This window comes from Doryrhamphus excisus, chromosome 7, assembly GCF_030265055.1.
Source record: "Doryrhamphus excisus isolate RoL2022-K1 chromosome 7, RoL_Dexc_1.0, whole genome shotgun sequence".
NCBI classification, from domain to species: domain Eukaryota; kingdom Metazoa; phylum Chordata; class Actinopteri; order Syngnathiformes; family Syngnathidae; genus Doryrhamphus; species Doryrhamphus excisus.
This window is the reverse complement of record NC_080472.1, coordinates 13,520,765-13,531,859: the sequence shown is the minus strand read 5'-3', so window position 1 is coordinate 13,531,859 and position 11,095 is coordinate 13,520,765. Positions and strand designations below refer to the sequence as shown.

Here is an 11,095-nt window from a genome sequence, read left to right as displayed (position 1 = left end):
GTTAAAAAAAATTACATTTTCATAGTTAAAGCCTTAAAACCCATTTATGATTTTCTACATATGGTATACGGTTTTAACATTATTAGAGCACTGTGGACATAAAATAACACCCCTATAGTCACCTTTATGCTCCTGTTATTTATTGTTTACCACACAATGCCCAACCATTCACACTCACATTCATAAATATGGACAATTTGGAGTCGACAATTAACCTAGCATGTTTTTGCAATGAGGGAGGAAACCGGAGTACCTGGAGAAAACCCACGCATGCACAGGGACATGCAAACTCCACACAGAGATGGCCGTGCAGCCTGGCTTACTTTCATTCATTCATTCATTTTCTACCGCTTATCCTCACAAGGGTCGCGGGGGTGCTGGAGCCTATCCCAGCTGTCTTCGGGCGAGAGGCGGGGTACACCCTGGACTGGTCGCCAGCCAATACAGCTGTCTAATCTTTGAACATGAACTGATGAAGATGACAGATGAAACGTCCTCTAAGACAACTTGAATAGTCCGTTTGCGATCGATTCACTGCCCCAAGATTTATACAGTTGAGATCAATTAAATGCCCCAAGATTACGATACATAGGACAGTTCTAGTCTGAGTTTTCTGAGCTCTAGTACCATCTAGTCTTTGAACCTGAACTGATGAAGCCTGCCTGGATGACAGATGAAACGTCCACTAAGACAACTTGAATAGTCCGTTTGCGATCGGTTCCCTGCCCCAAGATTTATACAGAATAGTGACACAGAAAAAAAATGTCTTTGTCTACCTTTTTCTTCTAGGGCAATTTGAACAGTCCATTTGGGATCAATTCGATGCCCAAAGATTACAATACAGTTCTAGTTACGGACAGTTCTAGCCTGAGTTTCTGAGCTCTCGTCCTGCCTGGTCTTTGAATGTGAACTGATGAAGTCTACTTAGTTTAAAGGCGAAATATCTTCTCAGACAACCGTCAAACAAAAGTCCAGTCCAGTTGCGATCGGTAATATCGGCAATATTAGCTCTGGATCAGACTAGAGTTCAAACAGCTCAGACTACAGCTGTCTAGTCTTTGAACATGAACTGATGAAGCCTGCTCGGATGACAGATGAAACGTCTTCTAAGACAACTTCAATAGTCTGTTTGCGATCGATTCACTGCCCCAAGATTTATACAGTTGAGATCAATTAAATGCCCCAAGATTACAATACATAGTACAGTTCTAGTCTGAGTTTTCTGAGCTCTAGTAGTGTCTGGTATTTGAACGTGAACTGATGAAGTCTACTCAGTCTAAAGGCGAAATGTCTTCTAAGACAACCGTCAAACAACAGTCCAGTCCAGTTGCGATCGGTAATATCGGTAATATTAGCTCTGTACCAGACTAGACAGATTAAACGTCTTCTAAGACAACTTGAATAGTCTGTGATCGATTCACTGCCCCACGATTTATACAGAATCGTGACACAGAAAAAAATGTTGATGCCCAAAGATTACAATAGATACTAGATAGAGTCCTATCCAGTCTTCAACATGAAACGAGTAAATGTGCTCGGGTGAAAGGCGAAATGTCTTCTACCTCAACCTGACCAGTCCAGTCCAATCGATCAATGCTGAGATTACAATGACCTAGATAGATAGATCGGATTCAATCTCGAACTTTGGATCGATTTCCCAAGTACAGACAAAAGTGGACAGTCTAAGCTAAGTTTAACCTTATCCTTACCAGTCGGTCCAAGTTGGTGCCTGCAGCAGTGGTGGGTTTTTCCTCCGGGGTGTAGGTGCGGAAAGGCCTCCTGTTGCCCCCCGACTCCTTTGGTGAGCGCTTGGATCGTCCCGGAAGCGGTCTGGGGTTTCCAAAAGCTTGGAAGACCTACAGGAACAATATCAATTTCAGACTCAGAGTCCGTGGTCGAAAGTTTGGTGCAGCAATCACCGAAATCCAAGGTGATGGTTTTACTGCCGTTGTCACGTCACACTTTCTTTCTCTTTATCAGAGAAAAAAGCCAAGCTGTGAAGGAAAGAACTCCCTGTTCCTTGAAGCGCTGCCAAGTATTGAGGAGGACGTGGGTGCTTCTCAGGTGGACTGGCTTGCCAGGTTTCAGTCTCACAGTACGAACATCATGCTGTGTGTGGGAACGCTGCAGTGTCGCTACATGTTGTCTCAGGAAGGACATTCAAATGAGACAATAATCATCATCCAATTAAGTGGAAATGGGTCTTGAACTTTAGAGTGTTTAGTCGAATCATAGTGAAATTGGACTCAATAAGTCATTGACCATATGTCAACTGATGCTAAAACTTCGTCAACTTCCTTGCCTTGGTGGAGATGCTGACGCTGTTTTCTTGCATGTGCATGATGGCTTCGGACACTTTGACGGAGATGGAATCTGCCGCCAACTCCATGTTGAACGGACCCTCCAACTTCTCTGCAACCTGTTGGAGAGCGTCTGATGGGGGAGAGAGCATGTGAGCCCACAAGTTGAAGTTACAAGGCAAATGCTGATTATAACTGATTAGCTTGAAAAAGGACAGATATTTCACATAATACAATATTTTTACTTAATTAGCTAAAAATGTCATCCAATACTTCTCTACAAGAAAGGAGAAATATGATCTCAGGGAAGAAGTACATTTGAAACACTTCTATGCTAGGACTACGTTAAAAAAGCCAAAGCATTTCAGTATGTGGAATCAAACAATGGAATGGATTGAGTAAGACCCTCAAAAAATGCACAACGATGAGCCAATTCAAGAAAACAGTTGATGTTTACTAAATACAAGGATGAAGAGTCTTGAACCAGTCATGATGTGCTATACAGACATAGACATAGACCATAAAAAGCTAACAGCATCTGGTATTCCCAGGCGGTCTCCCATCCAAGTACTAACCAGGCTCGCCCCTGCTTAGCTTCCGAGATCGGACGAGATCGGGCGTTTTGGGGGGGGGGGGGATCTTTTAATATGGAAAATTCAATAAATACAAAAAAAAACAGTTTACACAGCACAAGACAACAAGAAAATATGTACACTATTTACAACACAGACACAATCCACAAAACACAAACTAACACATAGGGATTATTTACAATATTTACAATGACAAGAACAACAAGACAACACACACAAGGATATTTTAAAGGAATACATGAGGCAGAGGGAACAGACAATAGAACACTAGACAGTTTTTTTTTGTTGTTTTTGTTGTTTTTGAATCGTGCTTAGTGAGTCCAATTGTCCTAGGTAAAAGAGTCCGGGATGGATTGATCAGATGAGGGGGCAGTGAGTCCATGATTGCCAGGATGGAAGTCTTTATACAGTTTAAATGTTCATGTCCAGAGTGTCATTCGGATGGATGGAGAAAAGTGACTGATTGGGGGTGAAGGTGGTGATGAAGCGATGTTTCTGAGCCGAGTGCAGGTGTCATAGGTGGACGGTGAGAAGACGGGTGAAGATGGGCCAGTGGCGGGCGGTGCGGTGGTCAAAGTGGTGGATGTTCCTGACAATGTAGACAGGACAGGATGAGATGACAGACGTGGCGGTTCGCTCCAGAGCGGCTGATGGAGGGCCCAAAGAGGAGAAGCCATGATTCCTGGTCGCCTCCGCCAAGAGAGGCCGGCGGTGGAAGTTTCCAAGACAGTCTCCGGGCGAGCAGATCCTGCACCCGGGTCCAGAAGGGGCGGACGGCCGGGCACGTGATGAAGAGGTGATGGAGATCCTCGTAAGACCCACCACACACCGGACAATCTCTGCCATACCTGTCTGGGTATATAGTGTGCAGTGTACCGCGTGTGTAAATCAGTCTATGTTTCATTTTGAACTCGAAATTTGCGAGCTGGGGTGAGGTGTACCATTGGAATGTCTTGGCCCAGATGGGTGTGATGTCATGAGTATGGTATGAACGGGACCAGGCATGTTCAGCTGCAGGAGCCCTGACCACACGATCCAACAGTAACCGGTAGAAGGTACGAGTGTGCAGGGAGGTGAAACGCCTGACTGAACCATTAAAATGTATATCAAAATCAAGGGGGGCGAAGCCCACATCAGGAGGTTTGCCACCTGTTAGCAGGGTGCCCCACCATCTGAACAGGTGCTCTTTAAATGAGTTTAACAACACCAAAACTGATTTTCTTCTAAACACAACAAACAACAAATTTTCTACGGACAAAGTCAATGTTCCAATCCCCAAAAGGTGAAAAAATATCCTTTACAACTGTTAACCCAGCTCTCTCCATAGACTCTCCCATCATCTTTCTCCTCTCTTTGGAGGGAGAAGAGAGGAGGTCTGGATTGAATCGGAGAGGCATTTTACACAAATCAATCCATGAGCCGGGAGCTGCCACAGCAAAAGGCCTCAAAGCGGCCCACGCCTGTAAGGCTTCCCTTACAAAGTTCGGGAGGACCCCGAGCACTGGGCTGGGGGGCAACAGACAAAGATTAAATGCACCAAAATTATTTAATACACCCAGATCCTTCAAGAAAAACTCCTTCCAGGGAGCCCGACAATCTGGATCCAGAAATTTTCTAAGCACGTTTAGTCTCAGTGCCTGTTTCTTCAAGACTAAATCAATTAAATTCAGACCTCCCTTGTCAACATCATTGATCATTACATTGTGTTTGACCAGACAACGACCATTACCCCAGAGAAACTTCGATAAAATTACACTAATCCTATTTGCACAGTCTCCTGGCAGCTCGCTCACAGTTAAAGCATGGGTCAGTTTTGACAGACACAAAGCATTCACCACTAAAACTTTTCCTCTCAGTCCTAAATGTCGAAATTTTAGGAAATTCAATTTAGCTACTAGCTTTCTGATTAAATCTTCCCACATTTTCCGATTTGACTCCACACTATCTTTACCTACAAGCACCCCTAAGACCCTGTAAATGCTCCCTGCTTCCTTAAAATGTACTGACAAAGGCTGGGGAGTTACATTTCCACAAAATGCAACAGACGTTTTTTCAAAGTTTATTTTTGCCTCTGAGGTCAGACCATAAATTTTCAACACATGCAAGGCTGCCTCAAGACTTTCGGTGTCTCGCAAAAATAAATTGGTGTTGTCTGCGAACTGTAACACCTTATACTCAGCTCCTGCAGGGGAGAGTATGCCCCTGACACTACACTCTGACATCAACATGGCAGCCAGAGGCTCAGCCATGAGGCTATAAAGAAAAGCAGAGAGGGGGCATCCCTGACGGATAGAACGCTTCACAGGAAAGACATCTGTCATGGCACCATTACATTTGACCCTGCTCAAAGCAGATCCATATAATAACTTTATCCAGTTTACAAAATTCGAACCAAAACCCATTTTTTCTAATACAGCAAAAAGAAAGCTGTGCTCTACTCTATCAAAAGCTTTATTAAAGTCTACACTTGCATGAATTCCACCTGTTTTATGCATCACGTTTAGTAAATATTTTATTGACAAAATTGAGTCTGAAATGTCCCGGCCAGGGACACTGTAAGCCTGGGCAGATAGAATAACCGACTCCATTACACCTCTGATACGGCCTGCTAGAATTTTGGCAAGAATTTTATAATCTACATTTAATAAGCTGATTGGCCTGTAATTTTCCAATTTATTTCTTTCTCCCTTCTTGAACGCAAGGGACACTACACCCAAAGCAAAGGAGCTTGAGGCTCTCCCCTCTCTCTCCATCTCCTGAAAAAGTCGAAGGAGAATGGGCGCCACTCTGGACGTGAAGTACCTGTAAAATTCGCTGGTGAGCCCATCCTCACCTGGGGCTTTACTTAGCAGCTTTACTGCAGACCTGACCTCCTCTAACAAAATAGGTGCATCACACGCCTCAGCCTCAGCATTCGACAACCTACCACTTAATGAATTAACTACCTCATCAAAGCGACTAACTGAGACACCCTCCGAACTAAACAAAGCACAAATTTTCCAACAACACCCAACACATCATCACTATCTGAAACCTCCTTCCCCTCACTGTTTATCAGTTTTTCAATATACATTTTATTTTGCCTCACCTTCTCCATTGCAAAGAAAAAACCTGTAGATCGCTCACCCTGCACAGTATACTGTGCTCTTGCACGCAGCATGGCACCTCTACATTTAGAGATCTCAATATTATCCAGTTGAGCTTTAATTTCTAAATACTCAGGATTTACTGGACCACTAGTAAAAGCTGACCTGCTCACAATGTCCCTCAGCCTATGTTTTAACTGAGTCTCCTCGGCCTTTAACAACCAGTTTTTCTGTTTGCTAAAATTTACTGAAAGGCGCTTTATTCTTTTCTTTGCCTCCTCCCACCAGTCCACAATTGACTCAATACATTCTATTTCCATATCAAAAGAATCAAACAACCTATTCATTTTTTGCAATAATTTTCATCTTCAAGCAAAGAATTATTTAAAATCCAAGGACCCCGTGCGCTGCCCTTTAAAAGGGCTAAAATCTACACGCAGTGGAGAATGGTCAATTAACCAAGCGTCATCATAGAAAATTGAGGCCGTTCGCCTCAAGAGGCCCTCAGACATCAAACATAAATCAATTCGGGACTGTTTTAATGCCCCTAAGACAACTTGCCGTCTGGAAAAAACTCTCTTGTTAAAATTCAGAGCTCTCCAGCCTTCAATCATATCATATCGGGACATGAGGTCTAACAAGTGCGTCCTAGACACGTCATTTCTATACACATTGTTAGCACTTAAGTCTATTTCTGTAAAGGCTACATTGAAATCACCAATAACAATACTTTCTAAATTGACATAAGTAAAGACAGAGGAAAAGATAATCTTCCTTTCCTGCTCCTCATTCGGAGCATAAATATTGATAAGCCTAAATGAAAAAGGCTGGACAAAATCAACAACAACAAAAGCACCTCCCGGATCCGCATGGACTAGTGTGGGTGTCCCAAAAAAGTCAGTTTTTACAATAGTAGCTACACCACGCGAACGTGCAGAGCCAAGAGCACAAAAGACAGTTCCCACGCCCATTGCCTGCACCGTACGCACATGAGATGGCTCCCAATGAGTCTCCTGCAAACACAGCACACCCCAGCTTAATGAGTGGAGCGCACTGTGCATGCGGACGGGGCTCCGCAGCCCACCTGTGTTAAGGGACACAAGGGAAAAAGCCATGAGCATAAGGAGGTGCACACAACAAACATTATTTAGACTTTTTAGAAATCTCCTTCCCATCACTATCACTTAGCCTTTTATTAGACTGCACTTCCAGGTCCATCGGGACTTCCTCAGCAGCTCCAGACTTCCCAGAGCTGGATGAAACAGTGGGGGATGCGCCAGAGGCTGGTGTACTGGGCACAGGGATACGGGACTGATCCTGGGTCGCGCCGCCCGCACCACGCGCACCACGCCCCCGAGACCTGCTGCGTTCCCTGGCCTCATTGACTGCCTTTTTTGAGCCAGTTTTTTGCTCAGGCTGATTGTCTCCTCCTGGACATTTGGCTGTGCACTCTCAGTGCTCTCTCTGCGCTCTTCCGGTCTAGAGAATTGGGCCGCAGCTGGCACCAACCTCTCTCCTTCGGAGGTAAAGTGAGGAAGCAGCCCACCACTCATCCTCCTCCCGAGTTCGACCGCCCCCACTGTGGCCTTAGGAGTGAGGTCTTCACAGGCCTCCTCCCCCTGGTCAGGAGCAGAGCACGCGGCCCCCTCCTTCCCAGGCGCCTCAGTATCAGACAAGATGAAGTTTGGTATTTCATCTAAGGAGTCAGAAGCGATCAAAGGCTGTGAAGTAAGGCTGGAGTCGTCAGTCGCCTGAACCTCCTACTGAACTGGGTGGTGACCCTGCTCTGCCTCACTCCCACCACTTTCCCCCCCGTGACCCCTGTCCTCATCAGATTCCAACCCATTACACACACACAGATGCAGGAATGCACGGCAGTCCCTGCACTTTCGCGCCCTTGGCTCCACACACTCACGAGCATAGTGTCCCTGTTTTCCACAATTATTGCACAGAAAGTCTGGACAATCACGCAAAATATGGTCAGGCTGTAAACACCCCCTGCACACTCGCACCTGTCGGTCATGTATAACTCTACAGTAATCCGGGCCTGCAGCTGTGTTAAAGCGGACAGAGTATGGCAGAGATTGTACAGTGTCAGTGAATCTTACCTTCACATACCGCGTCCCGTCCGCCACAGTTGTCCCCGGCCACATTCTCCGCCGCACCTCAGAGACTGCAGAGACTCCCCAGGAGAGGAGCTTCGCAAGAATCTCCTCATCCTCAATGTAAGCCGGCAATCCCATGAAGGAGACGACCAGCTCATCAATGGAGACGTCACGGGCGTGAACCCTTGCCTCTCCGACACGAAAACCATCCATCAGCCGCTCCTTTGCTTTTGTGCAGGTTACTGTTAGTTCAAATTTCAGCTTGTTTATCTGTCTGCATGCTATGATCTGTCCACACACTTCCTTGGCAGCTCTCATAAGCACAATGGGCACCATTTCCTCCACTCCCTCAATGTCCAGCACAACAGTTAATTCCTTGTCATAAGTCCGGTTTCTTTCACTCACTTTAGTCCATCCATATTCTTATTTTGTCCATTGTTCAAAGGAGTAGTCCGGGGGCAAGCAGGGTTCGAAGCCATGATGACAATCCAAAGAGCCAAGGCTCAAAAAGGGAGAAACCAAAATCACTCCTCCACAGCAGGAGTGCTGGGAGGAGGAAAAAACCCAAAAACAAAGAGGGGAAACCAAAATAAAATAAGAAACAAAAGATAACAGCCACACAAACAAACAGCTCCTCTCCACTTTCCCTCCAAAATGCTTCCTCGTTAGGACACACCTACTGGGCGTTTTCAGGGTAGTATGGCCATAAGCTGCCAGGTCAACTGAAAAGATCCTATTTGAAGGCGAAGCAGGCCAAACTAGACTCCAGCAAAAAGTGTCAAACAGCGCCCTCTGCTGTCAGGCAAGAGCAGAAAGCATAAAAAGCTTACAGCACCTGGTATTCCCAGGCGGTCTCCCATCCAAGTACTAACTAGGCCCGCCCCTGCTTAGCTTCCGAGATCAGACCTTTTCAGGGAAGGATGGCCGTAAGCTGCCAGGTCAAGTGAAAAGATAACCAGGCCCACCCCTGCTTAGCTTCCGAGATCGGACGAGATCGGGCGTTTTCAGGGTAGTATGTCCGCAAACTGCCAGGTCAACTGAAAAGATCCTATTTGAAGGCGACGCAGGCCAAACTAGACTCCAGCAAATAGTGTCAAACAGCGCCCTCTGCTGTCAGGCAAGAGCAGAAACCATAAAAAGCTTACAGCACCTGGTATTCCCAGGCGGTCTCCCATCCAAGTACTAACCAGGCCCCCCCTGCTTAGCTGCCGAGATCGGACGAGATCGGGCGTTTTCAGGGTAGTATGGCCGTAAGCTGCCAGGTCAACTGAAAAGATCCTATTTGAAGGCGACGCAGGCCAAACTAGACTCCAGCAAAAAGTGTCAAACAGCGCCCTCTGCTGTCAGGCAAGAGCAGAAACCATAAAACGCTTACAGCACCTGGTATTCCCAGGCGGTCTCCCATCCAAGTACTAACCAGGCCCTCCCCTGCTTAGCTTCCGAGATCTCAGAATTGGCAGAATTACTTTTTGGGCATGTGTTCTTATCTTGGCACATTTTTGCATGATGAACAGGAACATCTACTCACTGCTGTCGTTCCCAGGCACTTCCAAGACCAGTGGTGCTGGGAGTAGCTGGTCAGGCTCACAGAATGTTCCTGCTTCAAAACACTCAAAACTCTCTTTCTATTGTCTATGTAAACGGATATAAGGGTGATCACTATAATAAGTGAATTTACATTTTATTCTAACACCACACAAGTGGACAGACAATCTTGTCTTGTCAGACAATACAATTACAAAAGCAACATACACCTGCCATGACCCGGATTAGAACTGTTGATGCTGCAACCCCAACGCAGAGTGCAAACCACGATACAATTACAGCTATAAGCTATTATTTCAAAAAAGGGTGACGCTGTCAAAGCCGTGATTGTATAGTGGTTAGTACTCTGTGTTGTGGTCGCAGCAACCCCGGTTCGAATCCGGGTCATGGCATGTGAGTGTTGCTTTTGTTATTGTATTGTCTGAAAAGACTTCTTTCTGGACCCAAATTTTGTCTTTGCAAATGAGTGACAATCCAGAACCGAACCTGAAACTCCAGGGACTTTTGTTGCACTGCTAGTGGCGCACTGCATAATTTTACTCTTTGCGAAAAGGTGACAATCAAGAACCTAACCTTAAACTACAGGTCCTTTTGCTGTACGAATAGTGGGGCAAAGGATAACACATCTGACTCCAGATCAGAAGATTCTAGTTTCAACTCCCGGCTAGCTTACCAACCTTTTCAATTAACCTGACTCTAAAATTCAAGTTTTGCTCGCAGACTAATTGGAAGCAACTGGGAGCAGCAACCCGCACCGCTGCGTCAGAATTTTTGGTTCTTACCCGGAAAAGGATAACTCTGCTCTCCATGAGGTGCTTGGGTGTGTTGTACAATTTGACAGAAATAATGGGCTTTTCTGGAACAAGCCTGTTCTGAATTCCCATTTGGCCAATCGACACCACATCAACTCAGCAGCAGTCCTCATTAGTATAGTGGACAGTACCTGTACCACCTGTCACTTGGAAGACCAACTGTGGGATTTCAACCAATGTTACAACTAATTTAACAAATTTATATTCCCACAAGAACACCCACATTTAGTGGACACTCAGCAGAGGAGGGGAAAAATATAAAAGATTCTCTGCATGGGAGCCCTGCCAGCATTACACTCTGTCAGGAAAAGCTTTACAAAATGAGAAGCAAAAATATGACCAGAGTCCAGGAGGCTCTGGAAGTCATCTTTGATCATGACAATGAAATACAGGAAGATTTCTTTGAAGATGACGACTATCTTGAGCTAAATACTGATCCTAATGATTCTGATTTTGAACCAGATGAGGGAATTGATATTCCTTTTCCTCCAAGCAAGACATTCATGTAAAAAACTGGTGAAATACAGTGGTCTTCATCGTCCAATACCATGTGTCAGGCAAAACTGTCTGCAGAAAAAAATAATAAAAATAGTGCCAGGGCCCACGAGGATGGCAGTGACTGAAATCAAGTCAGCTTTTGAGCTGGTCATGCCT

At 45.4% G+C, this 11,095-nt stretch overlaps 2 non-coding genes and 1 pseudogene across 2 annotated transcripts; 1 reads left to right on the top strand and 2 right to left on the bottom strand.

Annotated features, from left to right (window-relative positions):
• Positions 1–8,907: 8,907 nt before the first annotated feature.
• Positions 8,908–9,016, bottom strand: LOC131133614 (5S ribosomal RNA; annotated as a pseudogene).
• A 206-nt stretch (positions 9,017–9,222) lies between these two features.
• LOC131132948 (5S ribosomal RNA) lies at positions 9,223–9,340 on the bottom strand. Its single transcript, XR_009130530.1, has one exon. It is a non-coding gene; the product is annotated as a 5S ribosomal RNA (ribosomal RNA).
• A 609-nt stretch (positions 9,341–9,949) lies between these two features.
• On the top strand, positions 9,950–10,021 carry trnah-gug (transfer RNA histidin (anticodon GUG)). The gene has a single exon. It is a non-coding gene; the product is annotated as a tRNA-His (tRNA).
• Positions 10,022–11,095: the final 1,074 nt, after the last annotated feature.